The sequence below is a fragment of the Hyla sarda genome, chromosome 1 (genome assembly GCF_029499605.1).
Source record: "Hyla sarda isolate aHylSar1 chromosome 1, aHylSar1.hap1, whole genome shotgun sequence".
Classification (NCBI taxonomy): Eukaryota; Metazoa; Chordata; class Amphibia; order Anura; family Hylidae; genus Hyla; species Hyla sarda.
In genome coordinates, this window is record NC_079189.1 from 285,578,355 (window position 1) to 285,598,646 (window position 20,292).

The 20,292-nt window shown below is 39.1% G+C and overlaps 1 protein-coding gene across 1 annotated transcript in view; it reads left to right on the top strand.

Annotated features, from left to right (window-relative positions):
* The window catches only part of SSBP4 (single stranded DNA binding protein 4), a 455,748-nt gene that overhangs the window by 219,894 nt on the left and 215,562 nt on the right, over positions 1–20,292 (top strand). The gene's annotated exons all lie outside the window — the stretch shown is intronic.

Below are 20,292 nucleotides of genomic sequence, written 5' to 3' on the forward strand. Positions count from 1 at the left end.
TCATCAATTGCAGAGCCGAGAAGTTCGTGACCAATCGAATTTACTGTAAGTTCTCTAATGTTGATATCTGTCTTTTTCAATATATATTGCTGCTTCTGTGTTAGACTCATTTATTTATATAATGAATAGTCATTTGCATGATAGTACTGTATTCCTATAGTTAGTGGTAGAACATTTGGCATGTTGCATTCCTGTACATGAACTAGAATGAATAAAAGTCTCTTGTCTCCTCACCCTTTTCTTCTTTCTACACATGAGTAATCGACCATTTTCCTTATGTCCGACCTCTAAATTACAAAACCTGTAGAAATAAGTGAGAAGCACAGGACCATATCCAGACTAATTCCGCTAATTGAGTAAATTGAGACCATTAACCAATTAATTTAGATCAAAGCAAATGAGAGCTACTGTGTCAATTAAGTGTAGAGCATGTGTAAACAGAGCGACAAATAACACATTGCTGCAATAATAGAATGGTGACAGCCTGTACGATCAAGCAATTCATTAGCATGTAATGCACATTTTACAGGTAATTGTTCTAATACACTAACATTCCTTTATTTTAAGTTATTCAAATAGCTAAATAAGTCATAGTAAAGATTCAGATCATTTTCTGTGTTAGAATTGTAAATATTATCAAATGTATTGGTTGTCATTTGATTTGATCATTGTAACTAACACTTTTTAGCAGAATGCTAAGTGCTTGAATCCCTGACCTGTATTGCCACTTGCCTGCTTGCACCCATTCAGCTATATTCTTATTTGGTTGTGCTGCTCCTATTGTTTTGGCAGGAAAAAGATAGGATGATCCCGCACTCACCGCGTCCATCGCTGGGTCAAAGGAAGCACATGGAAGGAACGAGGGTGACGAGGTAGACGGGGGCTTGCGAGGCCGGAAAAAGTGCTAATTAGCACAAAACCACCAGTGTTTGCCTCGGAGCCCCGGTCTAACCCTTCACCCTCGTTCCTTCCATGTGCTTCCTTTGACCCAGCTATGGATGCGGTGAGTGCTGGATCATCCCATCTTTTTTACTGCCATTTTGTTTGCTTAATTTCCTGATCCGGGCACCACTTATGCCATCCTTATTTTATTTTATTGTTTGAGTTGCATCCATATACATTGCTCCTTTTATAGTTTATCAGTGATCTGTGCATCCTCTGTTGCTTCCTTACTTGGCTCCTATTGCTTTGTTTGTCTGAATTGGTATAAAAAGTTAGCTACGTCCCATGGATGCCCCAAATTTATCATTCAGCATGAGCTACTGTGAAAACTTTGGAGCGTCCTTAGACTGACTGATGTAAGTTTATGCTGTCTAAGCATTACACAGGATTAGTGAACCTGCTCTATTATACTTATCTTATTATGATTATGGGGATCTGGAGAGCAAGTTCTAAAATGTTACATCGGCCATACATATAAGTGTCAGCGGTAACTTAGCTGTTGGCCACAAGTTATCTTCATGGACTCCCCATAAACCTACACAATCACATTGACCAATTGAGTATGTCTATTTCAATAGGAAGAGGGGGATAAACTACTGACAGAACTCTGGCATCACTTATCCCCAGTTGTAATGAAGAATGAGGAATGTTGAAATCTCATGGCAGTGGTATTCCCTAATAGCAGCGGCTTCTTTAGCAGGATAATGCTCCCTGACACAAAGCAAAAAATGTTCAGGAATGCTTTGTCAAAAAGTTCAAGGTTTCACTTGGCCTCCAAATTACCCATATCTCAATCTAAGCATCTGGGACTTATGCCAAATAACAAGGCCCCGTCTTGCTACTTAAAGGGGTGCTCCACTGAAAAGTTTTTATTAAATTTTTTTAATCAACTGGGTTAAACAAATTTATAAATTACTTCTATTTAAAAATCTTAATCCTTCCAGTACTTATCAGCTCCTGTATTCTCTACAGTAAGTTCTTTTTTTAATTTATTTTCTGTATGACCACAGTGCTCTCTGCTGATACCTCTGTCCATGTCAGGACCTGTCCAGTGCAGGAGAAAATCCCCATAGCAAACATATTCTGCTCTGGTCCGTTCCTGACAAGGACAGACGTGTCAGCAGAGAGCGCTGTGGTCAGACAGAAAAGTAATTCAAAAAGAACTTACTGTAGAACATACAGCAGCTGATAAGTACTGGAATAATTAAGATTTTTAAGCTGACTTAAACAAAAATGTTTTCCAGTGGAGTACCACTTTAAAGGACCTTGGAGGACATTTATCAATGTTTGCATATGTATTTTTTTTTTTAGTTCTTTTTTTCTTACAATTTTTTTTTATATGCGACTTAAAGGGGTATTCCGGGAATTTTTTTTTATTTGACTATGCTACAGGGGCTGTAAAGTTAGTGTAGTTCGTAATATAGTGTCTTTACCTGTGTGTGATGGTTTTCTCACAATTCTTATGTACATTTTATACAAAATGACTGCTGTCTCGGATTTTTCCCAGCTTGCAATGGGGTGGAGACCTGACTCACTAGTCAGCTGATGACAGGGAGCCTGTCTGCTTCAATGGGTGGAAAGAGCAATCTGCAACTAATGCAACAGCTGTAGGCACCCTGATTGAAAACCACAGGTCTGCAGCTCATTTATGTTTCAATGGGTGGGGTAGCTGATGTGTGGGAAGGAGGAAAATGGTATCATGGGATTTGTAGGCAAACAAGAAAACTGTAAACAGGAAATGCAAGTTCACAGAAAGCTAGCCACAGTGTTATGGTAATCTCACAGCATAGCCATTTAGCCCAAGACAAGTGCAGATCCTTCCTAAGCATGTCCATTACTGTCTGCCAGGTACATACTAAAATCACCTTATGCTGGATAACCCCTTTAATTATCAACTGGTTTCAGCCTGTTGAAAAATTTCTTTCATGTAAGCAAATTATTTTTCTTTTTTTGCTTTGGTAGTGGCCTTTTCTGCTCCATGTCTGAGCTGGAGTAAATTTAGTAGGTTTTTTTCATGTGACGCGACTTTTTTGGTACTTTCGCACTTGATAAATCTCTGACCACTGCAAGTCAAAATTCACTTTTTGCTTTGGTAAGCAAGTTTCTTTTTTTTTTTTTTGCTTAAGGGCACTGCACAATCAAAAAGTCGCACAAAAAATAGAGTAGTCGCACATGCAACTTTTTTGCGACAATTTTAAGCAAAAAAAAAACTACTAAATGCTTTGATAAATGTCCCCCTTATGCTCTTGGTGGAAGATACTGCAGGACACCTTCTGTGGGCTTGTGAAGTCCATACCTTGATAGGGCAGAATTGTCTTGGCATCATGAGAAAGACCAACAAATTATGAGGCAGGTTGTTTTAATGTCAAAGCTGAACTTTAAAGATCATTTGGAGCTCATAGTAATCATATATGTATGAGTGGTATAACATCTATAACTGTACAAGAAGGACAAGTGGAAATAGAAAGACAGATATTGGCTCAACAGGATAGGTAAGCATATCTGGCTGCAACATGTCTACTTTTATATTTTAAGGGTACATATTTTACACTGCAGATCCGCCACTGAAAGACCCCCTACAGGGTGCCTTTAGATGTGCCTGCTCGGATCGGCTATACACCGCTACGAGCAGACACTGATGGGATGTGCGAGTTGCCATGCATGAACGGTGTACTCGCACACATCGCGGCCGCTCCCCCTACTCCCTGAGCTAGGCCGAGAGCAGCCGCGATGTGCGAGTACACTGCGCATGCATGCGGCGACTTGCACATTGCAGTGAGTCTGCTCATAGCGGTGTATTGCCGCTCCGAGCAGGCACCTGTAAAAGCAGCATACAGAGGTCCTTCAGCGGTGGATCCACAGCGTAATACGCGCTGAGGATGCGCTCATGTGAACATACCCTAGAGCTAGGTCTAACGGGACAGTGTTCTATGTGCCGCAGAGCAACCTGAGGTGGAAAAGGTTTTTATTAATACATTTCTGTTTCTTTGCATACATAAATGAATGGACATTGTGTAAAATCAATATTCCCATAGACTGATATAATAAATATGCATAATAAATATAATGTATCAAGAGAAAAAGATTGTGAATTAAAGATTGCTGCATTCATCTTTACATATCTGTGGCGTTCAGACAAAAATCACAAGTAGAAAAGTGCAACAAAGGACATGGAGGTTGGGAAAGAACAGTTCATTCCTGTTGCGCTGAGTCACCGGTCTTATTCTGACTTTCGGGAGACAAACATTTTTGTTCCTAACCCTTCATGTACAGTATTTAGCACAAACTGCTTTTTTGATACCATTTTGTATTAGCTCAAACTGAATGATGAAGATACATCACATGTGAGGGTGTAAAAGCATAATACATGTGAAGAATGTGGTGTGTTTGGGGTTTCAGCACAATAAACTTACGGTAAGTGTCCTTCCATAGTATATTTATGGCCTTGTTATCAAAAGGATCATATCAGCTAAGAAAAATATGTGATCCCTAGCCATATATTTAGTAGGCCTGCAGTAATACCTCATTGGGCCCTAAATGACAGCTATACACAAATATTACAGATTTTCATTCTTGAATCAAAAATCCCAGAGACTAAATAATATCGGTAAGAGTTCTGCACTATGAATCACACGTTGACAGATGAGGGTATATAAGGCAACACATGAATAATATAAAGAGAGATGGAGTCGATTCTAATTAATATATTTAGGATGAAGAAGTACAATGTACTCTTGTCTAACAAGGTCTGGTGTTCTATATGCAGAATAAAGATAGAATGCACTCTTCACTTTAAGTGTCACTGTTCCTCACAGCTGCTTTAAGAAGTGCGCTGAAGTGTTTTCTCATTCCATCACAGTCTGAGGTTTTTATACTGGGATTCTAATATTGGACGAAAAAGAAGATAAAATGATACTGCAAAGAAAATGAGTTATGTTTAAAGTGCCTATCCAGTTATTTGATCAAAAGTTCTTATAGGGATTTGCCTTAAGGTGCACACTACTTTTTATTTATTTTTTTAATACAAAAAAATGCATGTCTTACCATATGTTATAGTGGATTTGGTCACAGTTATGCCCTCTATTTTAATGAAAATTAACTATAAAGGGATTGGCCACTCTTTGGACCTTTAAAAATATATATATATTTAATGATTAAAATAGGTAGCATACTGTTACCCTGTTAATCAGATGAGTAGATTACTGCAGCTTCATCCCCTTGCTCCATCCTCACTGTGTATCCCGTCCATAATATGTTAGCATATGGAGTCCTATGTGACAGTCACGTCACTGCATGCTAGAAAGCAGTGCAGGCACATGCCCCTTCACATGATGCCATGTCATGGACAGGATTACTGCTTAAACTGAGCACCAATCGATGGGGCGGCAGTAATCTAACAGGACAACAGTATGTCACCTAATTTAGTTATATATATATATATATATATATATATATATATATATATATATATATATAATTGTAGAAGAGAAAAATCACTTGCACTCACCAGTCTAATGGACTTCAGTGTTCCGGATTATCTGCTGTGCCGGGAGACGTGTGGATGAGGGTGCTCAGAGGCTAACAGCCGTTTTCGCCCACGGCTGTGCACAAAAACGGCTGTTAGCCTCTGAGCACCCTCATCCACACGTCTCCCGGCACAAAGGATAATCCGGAACACTGAAGTCCATTAGACTGGTGAGTGCAAGTGATTTTTCTCTTCTACAATTATATATATATATATATATATATATATATATATATATATATATATATATAATTGTAGAAGAGAAAAATCACTTGCACTCACCAGTCTAATGGACTTCAGTGTTCCGGATTATCCTTTGTGCCGGGAGACGTGTGGATGAGGGTGCTCAGAGGCTAACAGCCGTTTTTGTGCACAGCCGTGGGCGAAAACGGCTGTTAGCCTCTGAGCACCCTCATCCACACGTCTCCCGGCACAGCAGATAATCCGGAACACTGAAGTCCATTAGACTGGTGAGTGCAAGTGATTTTTCTCTTCTACAATTTTCTTTATCGTACTAGTATTTCATATCACTTAGCACCACGGCAGGGAACAGTAATATTGGCAGCTACGGCCACTGACACCGCTTTAGTTATTCCATTATGCGGTTATAAAATAAATGGAATGGAAAAGCAGTGCCCTCCTAACTCTTTATCAAATTCAATATATACATATATTTATTATTATTATTATTATATTATTATTTTTATAAATGTCCATGGAGTGGCAAATGCCTCTAAGGTTACAGCCACCCAAGGCAGATTTGGTGTGGTTTTTCCACATGGAACTTTCAATGTGCAATGAGTAGCAGCAAAGTGGATGAAATTTCCAAAATCTTAAACACACACTGTAATAAAATGATGCAATGGAAACTGACCTGTAGTTCAGATAGTAAATCCAAAGCATATCAATTGTTGTCAGATTGTTGGGGATCTGGTACACATTTACTGTTGGTAGAGCAACTCAGTGGACAAGGGCCTAGAGACTATGAGAGAGGGTAAAACTACATTAGAATTGCGATGTATTAGGGCCGGAGGGGACCCCTGCAATCTGTCATTCGGTCCCGCCCCCTCCCATAGACTTCCATTGAGGGGGCGGGGCGTGATGTCACATGGAGGAGGAGTTGCATGCTGAATGACAGATTTTGGGGGTCCGCAGCAATGGGACCCCCGCAATCAGACATCTTATCCCCTATCTTTTGGATAGGGGATAAGATGTATTAGGGCTGGAGTACCCCTTTAAGTAAACTAAACTTTTAATGTATGTTTCTGAAGCCACCAATCGTAAATGCATCTATTGAGCAAAGACTTTGTAAATAGACACTGGCCCGGATTAATAAATCTATATTTTTGGTTATTTGCTTATAACAATCAAATTGATTTGGTAAGAAACTGAAGCCCCGTGCTGTAGGCCCCATTTTATTTTTAGTTATGCTGAAAAATTCTTCAACCTAAGCAAATATTTCTTTATCAGTAAAGAGATAAACTATATACATTTGGTAAATATTCCTGAAAAATAGTGACTTTAGGGGAGATTTATCAAATCCTGTCCAGAGGAAAAGTTGCTGAGTTGCCCATAGCAACCAATCAGATCGCTTCTTTCATTTTTGAAAAGGCCTCTGAAAAATGAAAGAAGCGATCTGATTGGTTGCTATGGGCAACTCAGCAACTTTTCCTCTGGGCAAGATTTGATAAATCTCCCCCATTATCCATACATTCATAGAAAGCGTTTCATGTAGAACTATTATGGGATATAATGGGACGTTTCCTCTTTGAGGCCTCTGCAATACTGTGATATATAACTAGTGAATAATCAATTGACTGATCTAATGGTCCTCCTGTGGGGACTAACTGTGGCCACAGCATGTGTGCTATTTAAGAAGAAGTTGTGGCCACAAAGCTGGTATTTTAACAGCAGGGAGATAAATATTTGACCAAAAGCCAATAGTACTTCTTTGGCAGTAATAAAGAAAGCTGGTGTTTCTGTGTGGAGAGACATATGCAATGTTTGATCCATGAATCCATCAACAAGACCGGGCTCCATCTGCAGAGTTTACATTTCCAAATATACTTGATGGTTTAAGTTGTTATATATAAAGACCAGTAAAGGGATATTTCCTACTGTAACACATTGCATGTAGAAACCAGACCCTAAGTGTGTTAGTACAATAGCAAAATAATATTGCGCATTGCAGTGTGAAATCAATTACTTCTCAATCTGAACATACACACAAGCTCCCCTCCTCTACCCTGCCAAGATTTCCAAGCCATACGTTACACTGAACCTGGGGTGGCTTCCTATTGCCGAGCACTATTGATCCTCTACAAATCTCTGCTTAGAGTTATTCCCTATGGACCATTGCACGCCATCCGTTACTCTGCCTCTATCCATCTCTTACAACAAAGTCAACCTACAAGCAGAACATGCATCTTTTTCCTACAACATTCTAGCAACCACATATATGTAGAGAATATTCTAATCTTTCCATATACAGCATAATGATATTTTAATGTTCAGTTTTTTGGAGACTGAGAAGTAACATATAAGCTGACCACAGGTGTAAAGAGTAAGCTGTAATATTTTCCAAATAATTTTAATATTTCACATGATATTTTTTTTGTAATTGTTAATCCTAAAGGGGTTATTCAGGAAAAAACTTTTTAAATATATCAACTGGCTCCAGAAAGTTAAACAGATTTGTAAATTACTTCTATTAAAATTTTTTAATCCTTTCAGTACTTATGAGCTTCTGAAGTTAAGGTTGTTCTTTTCTGTCTAAATCCTCCCTGATGACACGTGTCTCGGGAAACGCCCAGTTTAGAAGCAAATCCCCATAACAAACCTCTTCTAAACCGGGAGTTCCCCGCGACAGGTGTCATCAGAGAGGATTTAGACAGAAAAGAACAACCTTAACTTCAGAAACTCATAAGTACTGAAAGGATTAAGAATTTTTAATAGAAGTAATTTACAAATCTGAAACAAAAAGAGTTGTGCAGCTCACAATTAACTAGCCGAGGTAAGGAGGTTGTGCACCTACACCAGGTGCTAGAAATTTAGAACAATATTTTAAAACAGTAACCAACCCCTCAAGACTAGTACCAGTTACCTGATACATGGATGAATAATAATACAAATAAATAGCTGGATCGTGCTTCAAATATAGGATACAATTTTATTAAAAATATATATAAAATGTCAATTGAGATGACTTAGCCTCGTTGCACAGGGCCCTTGTGCCAAGGAGAAGAAAGAGATTTACTTAGACATATACTTGTAATATATAAACACCGATATTTTTACAAAAATATAATATAAAATATAAAAAAAATAAATAAATATATCACTTGTAATAAACTTTCAGTTACCGGACTATCGAAAGTGATATATTTTATTATTTTTTTATATTATATTTTTGTAAAAATATCGGTGTTTATATATTACAAGTATATGTCTAAGTAAATCTATTTCTTCTCCTTGGCACAAGGGCCCTGTGCAACGAGGCTAAGTCATCTCAATTGACATTTTATATATATTTTTAATAAAATTGTATCCTATATTTGAAGCAAGATCCAGCTATTTATTTGTATTATTATTCATCCATGTATCAGGTAACTGGTACTAGTCTTGAGGGGTTGGTTACTGTTTGAAAATAATTTACAAATCTGTTTAACTTTCTGGAGCCAGTTGATATATTAAAAAAAGTTTTTTCCTGGATAACCCCTTTAAATACCCTGACCAAACAGGTTTGATGAAAAAAGCAAAGCTGCTGGTGTTATATGGCTTTTCGTCAATATATGTGTCGCTAATGCTGGGCCACATTCGTGTTTGTCTTGTCCCTAGACTCCCGCAATGGCCATATTAATGGAGAGTTCTTTGTAGATTTAATATAGACCCTTAATTTCTTTCACTAATTAACTCTACAAATGATTTTTATATTTATTTATCTACTGTAGTGGGAACATCTATTTGTGCATTCTTCTTTCCTGTCAAACTAAATATTGACACACTCCTCAGTTTAGGGTAAAATCTTTACACCTATGATAGTCTAACAGATCCCATGCACTTAGTTGATGTTTTATGTTCTATTATGAAAGCATTCACCCTCTAGAAGTGGTAGTTGTAATGGAGAGCGCCGTGTCTCACTGAGGTACCATGCAGGAAGAACACCGACTATAACATTATGGACTCATGGTGAACACCATCTTACTAGTCTGTGCACATCATGCCCTTAGGTACAATTTAAACATGTAAATATTTTCTTTGTTTTTCTTTTCCATTTGTTATAATATCTCACATTTTTCTTTTATTGCATACAGGTTATTTGCTCCCTGACGCAAACTGTTCCATATTCCAGACCATTTCTCGCAACTTACTTTATCCATAAGTAACATGCAATCTCTAGTGTTCCCATACTGTCTACACACTTGCGTTCCAATAATAATTAAATGTTCCGTTTTCCACCTGATTATTTTTTCATCTTATTTACCACAAGTTGAGAATTGAGTTTGAAGTACATTGGCTGTACTTCTTACATGATGAAGTAAATGTAGTATTAGTCATAGCCCAAGTCTATCAGTTTCTATGGCTTCATTGATCATACAGTACATTGATTACCTAGAATCATTTACCTACCTACATGACCTGTAGAGAACTTTGATAAACAATCAATGATCATGTAATAAATTATGTCTGTACATAAATTATTATAGCTGTAAATTATTATATCTGTATATAAAGGTCATAAAGTAAAATCTGGTGTAGTAACAATCTTTAAAGCTTTGATACCGGTTCTGCCCAAGTTGAGTTCTGTTTACATGAAATGAAGAGCACTGGCAAAAAGACTAAAAAGTTATATTATATATATTTTTTTCTTATTTTACCCTAATAATACAACATTATTATTATTATTATTATTATTATTATTATTTCAGCACTCCTGAAAAGTCCACTGTCCACTTTATGCATAGTGCAGGGTCTGAGGGGTCTGAGTATTAGTGCACAACTAATACATTCAAAAAATCTCAAAGATACATGCCGTACATCATCTTTTCAGGCTCTGTGCTATTTGGAATACTGTGGATCAGCTTTGTTCTGGAGAGTTCCTTCACTTTACCTGCTAGTACCTCTGTCCCCCTGACATAGTAAAAATGTTTATAAGCACGAACTTCAACTGTGTACATATACTTTATGAAACCTTTTCCTATACCATCTATGCTGTAGAGAGAATGTTTTTAAGATACATGTTTCCACTAGCATAGTGTTGGTCTTTCAGTAACCATGGGTATTGAAGATTCTGCTCACTTTCAAAGATGGACAACTTCTAATTTCAGTATCGCTTAGGGGGAATTTCCCCCTAAGCGATACTGAAATTTATGCCCTGTTTCCTGAAAATTAAGGCCAAGTACTGACACAAACAATTAGCCAAGTTCCGTGGGTGCCGTTATTTACTCTAACAGGCTTCCCTTGTTTTTTATGTTCCTCAGCTCTTTTACACTTGAGAACTACACGTTAATGTCACAGGTCCATTTGTTGAAGTCTGTGCCTATCGTAGACAGTACAAAGTCCGTTAAATTTGACTCATTAAAACCTACGACACAAGGCAAAAATTATGGAATCAAGCCATTTAGAGGATGGTCACCTAGTTCCTACTTCATTCGGAGACTAAGAATGATAATGATGATAATAATAATGTTATTAGCAGGGCTCTGTACACTGCCGCGTCTGAAGATAACAATGGACCATAACTTGTAGGGGGGGAAAAAACGCCATCTCAGCGGTGGGGTGGCTGATGTGATAACACTAGCAAATTCACAAATATCTTTCGAAAACTGAATATTTTGGTTTTATGAAACATGTTTTAAAGACCTAAAAAGGAAATGGTTTAAATTATTGCAAATAATCTCCAGTTAGTTCTTCTCTTGCTTGAATTTTTCAAGATATGTTCTTCAGTAATGATATTCTACATCTAGCTGGTTGGGGCTTCCTCAAAAAGCAGTTAATAGATTGGCTTTGCAAGATGGATGCTTGTTATGGACCAATTTTTTTTATATTTCCACCATGAGGTCCACACTGTTTTCTGGCCATGTCAAGAGGACGTGCCTTTTCTGAAGAAAAACTTCAACACTGTTTGCTCTGTGACAAGATGCAGTATTATCCTTAAAACAAATGTATCATCACCAAACCTATTTTCTATCCATAGATTAATGGGGTACACCAGTGAAAAACATTTTTATTTATTTATTTTTTTAAACTGGTGCCAGAAAGTTAAACAGATTTTTAAATTACGTCTAATAAAAAAAATCAAAATTCTTCCAGTACTTATTAGCAGCTGTATGGTACAGTGGAAGATCATTTCTTTTTGAATTTATTTTCTGTCTGTCCACAGTGCTCTCTGCTGACACCTCTGCCCATGTCAGGAACTGTCCAGTGCAGGATATGATTGCTATGGGGATTTTCTCCTGCACTGGACAGTTCCTGACATGGACATAGGTGTCAGCAGAGAGCACTGTGGACAGACAGAAAATAAATTCAAAAAGAAATGAACTTCCTCTGTATCATACAGAAAAAAAATGTTCTCTGTAGTATACAGCTGCTAATAAGTACTGAAAGGATTAAACATTTTTAATAGAAATAATTTACAAATCTGTTTAACTTTTTGGAGCCAGTTGACTTAGAAAGACCTTAAAAAAATGTTTTCCACCAGGGTACCCCTTTAAGGGTACGTTCACATGTACAGGATCTGCTGCATATTTTGTGCAGCTGATTTTTCCACCCATTAACTTCAATGGGTAGCAAAATCAGCTGCACAAAATATTGTAGTAAAATAGGATTATGCTCATTTGAAATATGAAGAAAGTATAAATGACATATGCAGGTGAGACCTAACTTATAAGATACTCTTTAAGGGTACATTCACACGTAAGCAGATTTGATGCGCAGGATTTTCTGCTGCAGATTTCAATGTAAACTAAATGACTGAGCACAGCTTCTAATTTGCAGATACAAATCCTGCGCATCAAATCTGTGCAAGATCCTGTACGTGTGAACGTACCCTAAAGCAGAAGAAACAAAATGATCCTGATGTGTGGAACTACTAGCTATACTATAGACTGACGGTCATCGATATTATTTATAAGTATTATTGACTCTCTACTCTATGTAAATCTTATTGCCTAGTCATGACATTTAAAAGCAGATGATATTTTTGTCATTATCAATGGCATCTCAACATCGGATTCATTCCTGCACATGCTTAGAAAAACTTTAAAGTCACTTTTTTGAATATAAAATTTTTATGTTTTTGATGAAAACGGATTTCCTACCAGGGCAAATTGACGTGCAACACATGCTTCATGCATGATTTTACATTATACAATGTATATAAATCCAAAGGCTCCTGCAGGAGATGATCTACTTCTGTTCTTTCAAGGCTTTCAGGGTTATTTGGGTTAATGTCTGGGTTATAGCCAAGTGTCTCTGGCAATTCACAGGTCTCGCTGCATGCCTCCCCCTACTCACTCTCTGTTTGCCTCCCACCTCTCTTTGGCAGAAGGAATAGAGAGACAGTTTTGCTGGGTGAAAACTAAAATGGCCTCTTGCCAACAGAAGGAAATAAGGTTAAAAAGAGGGATAAAAGGGTGTAAGGACTGGTAATGGAAATGGTGACTTTTCTCCTAGAAAAATATTGAATAAAAGGATTTAAAGAGGTATTCCAGTGGAAAACAAATGTTTTCAAAACAACTGGTTCCAGAAAGATAAACAGATTTGTAAATGATTTCTATTTAAAGATCTTAATCCTTTTATTACTTACCAGCTGCTGTATACTACAGATGAAGTTGTGTAGTTCTTTACAATCTGACCACAGTGCTTTCTGCTGCCACCTCTGTCAATGTCAGGAACTGTCCAGAGTAGGGGCAAATCCCCATAGCAAACCTCTTTTGCTCTGGGCAATTCCTGACATAGACAGAGGTGGCAGCAGAGAGCACTGTGGTCAGACTGGAAAGAACTACACAACTTTCTCTTGAGCATACAACAGCTGATAAGTACTAGAAGGCTTAATCTATTCCCCTATCCAAAGGGACCCCCGTGATCTCCGGGTCGGCACCCCTATCATTTGGGATATGGAGCAAACTCCACTCAGTGCCCTATGAGTGGTGATGCAGGCCGCCACGCCTCCTCCATTCAAGTCTAGGTGTGATGGCTCTGTACTAGCTGTAAACAACAAAACCCCAAAAGGAGGTACTAGGGTCAATCTACTCACAAGAATTTTAGGGGAACCCCCCTAGGGGAACCCTTAAACTAAGTACCCCCCAATTTAAAATGTACCTTTTATTAATCCGTTTAAAATGTAAACTGTAATATACATAATTGTGTGATTCTACAAGTTGATGTAATGACACCACCACTAACTTTAAAACCACAGTTACCACCAGACTCCTTGACTCCTGTACTTGTCTTTTATAAGCTCTTGAATACTACAGAGTGAGCATTTTGATAGCTCAATCTCCTACCTATTGGGAGACGGTGGCTACTGCTTATTAAAATCACCAAAAATTAGCCAACCCTTCCAACGTTTCACTGGCACCCCAGCTTCGTCAGGAAAGGTACATTTTAAATTGGGGGGTACTGTACTAGCTGTCACGCCCCTCCCATATACATAAATGGAGAGGGGGCGTGGCATGACATCCCGAACGTGGAAGCTGCAAACTTCTGTGTTCCGGACGCCGCAGCTGCTGGCGGCGGGACCCCCGCGATCTAACATGTTATCCCCTATCCTTTGGATAGGGCATAAGATGTGTGCGGGGGAGTACCCCTTTAATATGTTTAAATAGACATAATTTACAAATCTGTTGAACTATTCTTTAGACCGGAGTACTCCTTTATTTATTTTATCCTAATGGGAAACTTAATTAGGTAATAATTAAATGGTGTCATTTATCTAGCTTAGATTGTGTTGGAAGAGTTAATAAATAGGTAAGGGCAGAGATTTATCTTGTGTCCCTTGCGTCCCTGATGAGGTGCGAAATCAGACCCCACCCCCGACTAAGCCCTACCCCTCCTTTTCCATACAGCTAAATCAAGTGACTTACAATTGGCATTTTCTCTGATCTACATCATCTTTTATCCTTTTCATCTTCATCTGGCTCAAACTGACTTCTTCTTGCATCTGCAGGACAAACATCTTAGTCTCCAAATTTTTCCAGTGCCCTCCCCAGTTTTACACAATCTCCCCATCTATAGGCCCCAAAACTGTAATAATCCCCCCTTTGGTGTCCTGCACAGTCAAATTGTAGGTCCTCCGTTACGTAGACAATGTAGTCAGGTAGATATTCCCACATCTGTTAGTTCCCTTATTAGGTAGTCCCCCCCCCCCCCCCCATAGGCATGTAGGTAAATACATTCTTAGGTATGTAGATTGAGGTAGGTAGCTAGCTTTGTAGGTAAGTAGGTATGTAGCTAGGTATGTAAATAGGTAGTAGGTATGTAAGTAAATATGTAGATAGGTAGCTAGATTGAAATGTAGGCAGCTATGTAAGTAGGTTGGTAGGTAAATAATTAGCTATACAGGTAGGTAGGTAGGTAGGTAAGTTGGTAGGCAGGTAGCTAGGTAATTATCTATGTAGGTGGGTAGCCAGGTAGCTTAGTAGGTAAGTATGTAGGTAGGTAGGCAGTAGTAGTAGTAAGTAGGTAATGAGATAGGTAGATAAATAGGTATTCAGGTAGCTAAGTAGATACGTAGGTAAATAAGTAGGTAGGTAGGTTGGTAGCTATGTAGGTAGGTAGCCAGGTAGGTAGCCAAGTAGTTGGGAAGATAGGTACATAGGCAGGTAGATAAATAGGTAGTAGCCATGTAGCTAGGTAAGTAGGGAAGTAAAAAGGCATCCAGCCGCACTCCGATATCAGGTGAATTAATAGTGGTCTTTATTCATCCCGTGTACAAGCTAAGTTTCGTCTGCCTGAATAAATAATGAATAAAGTCCACTACTAATTCACCTGATATCGGAGTGTGGCTGGATTCCTTTTTACTTGTCCATCGAGAAGCCTCTGACCCAGGTCTCTAATGGCCTGCACCCGTCCACCATTTTATTTGGAGTGCGGTTCTCTTTTCGTTTTAGGTAAGTAGGTAGCTATGCAGGTAGCTAGCTATGTAGCTATGTACATAGCCAGGTATCTAGGTATGCTAGGAAGCTAAGTAATTTATGCTTACCTCATGCCCCACACAGCAATCTCTTCAGCAGTACTGCCTGGCCATATCTTTCTTTCTCCACAGTGCAGGTGCCTGCTCTGCGTGGAGATGGAGGTCACGGTCTCCTCTCAGTGAAAGCTGCAAGCCCTGCAGCTAACACTGAGAGAAAACTTTAAGGTAGGGTCACACGTAACGGATCTGCAGCGGCTGCTTGAAGTGGCGGATTGCCACTGCCAGGATGCCAGGGGGTGGGGCGAGGCAGGGTGGGGGGTAGCAACAGCTGTAGGCACACTATGGGTCCGGTCACCAGCGGATCTGCAGCATAAAATACGCTGCGGATCCGTTACCTGTGAACCTACCCTTAAACTGAACAGCTACAGTTGAAAACTCTATAGCTAAAGCAGCGTTCACTCACTTGGGGATGCTGGGCAAGTGTTAAGGCCATTCACAACATACAAAACATATGACATAATGCAATTGCATATAAATCTCAAAGCTGTCTAGAACCATAATAGTGCTCTCAATAGACTTCTATAAGGGCCTACTGCACCTACATATACATCTATATTAACTACAGAAAAATCCTGTGCTATGTAGATTGAAGCTTAAAGACTGTTTTCTTTTCTACAGCCTCCTATTCATTCCCCGTTTTAGGAGTGCATTAGCCATAAGGTGATGTGAGAACTGCAGAGATTGCAGTTTCTTGATATGCCATTCCGTTCCTGAGACATATACTTGTAGTATATGAAAAAGGAAAAAGACAGACAAAAGCGCAAACATGTGCCGTTATTCTGGTGTAGATAGAGTTACCACAAGCAACGATAGGTTATGCTCAGAGCACAGCACCTACTGAAGCTTGGTTACCCAATCCCTGGGTATGTAGCCGGGGTGCTGCCTGGATCGTACCCGTCACTGGAATCTTCAGGACGGTCAGAAGGATTTCAGAAGAAACCTGCGGGCTGCAGGGGGAATAGCGATCCTCATGGCGCTCTCCCGAGACATGAGTTCCTGAGACATGAGGGTTTATAGTTTGTCTGAAAATTTAAGGAATCAGTCAGATGGGCGTGAACTTAATTTTAATAATGGGAGTGAATATAAGGTAATGGGTGTGGCTACAGTAAATGGGTGTGTATTAGAGAGACACCCCCCCCTCATTTTACAACATTGACATCCCCCGACTGTATAATCCATCCTATTCACCTGAAATTCACTCCCATTATTCAAGTTAAGTTCACACCCATCTGACTGATATCCTTAAATGTCAAACTATAAACCCTCAGAAATGGGAGGATGTATCAAGAAACTGCAACTGGTGTGTGATCAGGGCACCCTAAGCTATATAATGACGGTAAAATCTCAATTCTGTTAGGTAGGTCTCAGGTCCTATTTAAAGAAGATTTGTGGCATCTTCCAGAAACATCAGCAGCAGTCTACATTCATGTTGAAAAAATCTCTGAATGCAAGATGGCTGACCTTATAAGTGAGTACAGCAAATAGAATAAAAAAAATCTACAATCACAATGAGGAAATAAAAACTGTTAATACATAAAAATATGTGTCAGGATCTGGTTATAATTAGTAAAAAAATTAGGAGATCAATTTTCTGTAATAAACCATGGCAGGGAGTCATGTTGCTTTATGCTGTAGACAATTATGAATGGCATTATTAGCCAAATAATCTTTTCTCAAAGCATCACGTTTACTAAAATATCACTGTGATACAGACACACACATATATTAGATTACTAGGATCCTTGTCGTTTGTCAAATTCCATTATTGTAACATACTGCAAATCCCAAAAAATCAAATAAAATAAAAAATACTGCAAAGCTACAAGCTGTGCTGAAAATGTGCTGAAAATGTGGATTCATGTATGTGGTTCAACCATTGTAGTATCAACCCCATTAGAGTATGTTCTAATACCAAAAATGCTCTATTTTATTGGGGATCATAAGGTTTTTATCATGGTAAATGTATTTTACCAAACAAAATAGTATATCATGCAGAACTACTTTCTCTAATAAATATTGTTACCATGATGAAAACCTGATGGACCCAAATGAAAAGTCAATGCAGTTTGTAGGGTGCCAAGTGTCCAGCATGCAGTGTGTTTGGCATTGCCATTTTTTTTTGCTTGTTCTGCCCCTTTGAAACAGCAAAAGGGTACGTTTAGATTTTCTGCAGCTGATTTTGCTACCTATTGACTTCAGTGGACAAAATCGACTGAAGAAAATCTGCAGCAAAATATTTTACAAAGTATGTGCCTGTGAACATGCCCAAATGGGAAAAAACATGATTGTTGGGAGCTTCCGTTGTTGAGTCCACCAAAAATCACTGACAAAATATAGCTGTATGCTGTCCTATAATCAAGAAGACTAAGGCCGGGTGCCACCGACCGAAACGCGTCACCTCCACGATTGTCTTTTGTCCTGCTTGCATGAAATAAACCGCATATCTGGTAGAATAACTGCGCCAGACTTTCTTCTTCTTGATTCCGTATCGGTGAATCCACAACTGTCCGAGCTGCAGTTGGTCCGTTGTGGGAGAGCTGATTTTGCTTGCTGCTGTCCTATAATATCTGATAAAATGCTGGACACCATAATGGAGCAAAACAGTATCAAAAACCTAGAACAGTGTTTCCCAAGTGCAGACCTCAAGTACCCCAACAGGACATGATTTCAGTATTTCCTTAGTCTTTTACAGGCGATATGACTCTGGTGATGCCTGATTCACTGACCATAATCATATTACCTGTGAAAGACTAAGGAAACCCTGAAAACGACCTGTTGGGGGGGACTCGCTTGGAAAACACTGCACTAGAAGACGCATCAAAGCCTCCATATACTGATATTTTACTGTATTTGGGAGAAAATGTATTTACACATATACAGTATACATGTGAGACTTGAGGAATTCATAAACATACTCCAGAGTGGGGATTCTCTAAGGAATCCAAACGTGAAGAATAGAATGGACGGCAACTCACTGTGATCCACTATCCCTTCATTCAACGAGGATGGGTGCAGAAGACAAACAGGCTCAGCAAATGGAGCGACGTTTCGTGTTACACGCTTCTTCCGGCTCACTAATAGAGCCGGAAGACGCGTGTAACGCGAAACGTCGGTCCATTTGCAGTGCCTGTTTGTCTTCTGCACCCATCCTCGTTGAATAAAGCTATCGTGGATCACAGTGAGTTGCGTCCATTCTATTCTTCACGTTTGGACTTGTCTATAGCTGCTGGGGACGGAGCACCGCTGTCGCGCATTATAGAGGAGCAGTGGTAGCAGTACATAATTGGGGGATACAGTGTATCTACAGCATCGTCAGGAGGTAGTGCCAGCTCTACTTTCTCTGTGTACATTCTCTAAGGAATGCCTTGGTTTCACCTTGGACTAGACTCTGGGAGGCTTTCTAAATGACTGTTCCCAGAATAGTAGTGGATTGGCAGTGGAAGTACTTGAGACGGAAGCAGTAGCATGGTTTTGCCAGCAAAGATGTGCAGTCATTCGCTGCCACATTTCGTCCACATGAAGCCAGCTGCCCCGGTAGCTTTGCCCATACCGGGGAATTTGCATGTTCCGTACAGGCACCTGTTGTTATTGAAGTAAATTTTATTTAAGAAAATGTTTTTTTCCCTTCTTCATAGTAACAGTTTAGTATTTTGTTTGCTTCTTCTTGCCATTTATAAACATCTAGTCATGTTCTACCTTTGTCATAGCATTGTATCTTCTCACTATTGTATCTTCTTACTCGCTATCTAAATCTCTAGGACAATTAATATTCCTCCATTTTGCTCCATTGGCTCTGTTCCCACAGAGAAACCTTGAGATTATTTAAGTCTGCAGAGGTTGATTAAAAAAACCTAATTAAAATGATGATCCCATTTGTAGTTTTCAATGAGATGAAGCTGCAGGTGGGGCAGCCACATTACACTGGGGCTGTGTATCCACGGCTGCCGGACTGGGTTCAAGCATTGCCAAAGTGTTACAATCTGCAACGCCAAGCTTTACTGCAAATTGCTGTGATGTTACTGGAAACATGTGTTTAACAAGTCAAATTTGAAAAAAAATAGTTTTACTACTAAAGCAACCCATGGCCAATAACCATGAGAAATCATGCTGCAAGGCTGCAGCCATTCAGAGTAAAATACAGGCATTTTTGCTATACAATACTTAGCCATGTGGCACATTATTATTGTTTTTTATTCCACTTCTAAGCCAAAGACAGAAATGGATTCAAACGCATTAAAGAATACAATGAATTCAAAAAGTTTTCAGACCCTTTCACACTTTTTCACATTATACCATGTTGTGGCAAGCAAAAAAGAAGTATGGGGTGGCACTGCTATATAACTGTCCACCATCTGTTACCTGATAACTGTAGAGGTACCGGATGATCAGAGCAGTCGCAATCCAAAAACCAGTCTTTCTGTGCTCAGTGGCAATAGTGCAAGACCAAATTGTAAAGCAAACAAGAAGGACGATGCTCACGTCACTAGATACGCTGGCATAAAAGGTGCTTCTTTATTTCAAACAAAAGGATTCACAGACATCGGGAGTAGAGACGAGAGGGACAGGTCAACGACCGTTTCACCGCTCCTGTTGCTTCAACTGGACCATGAATGATGGTCCAGTTGAAGCC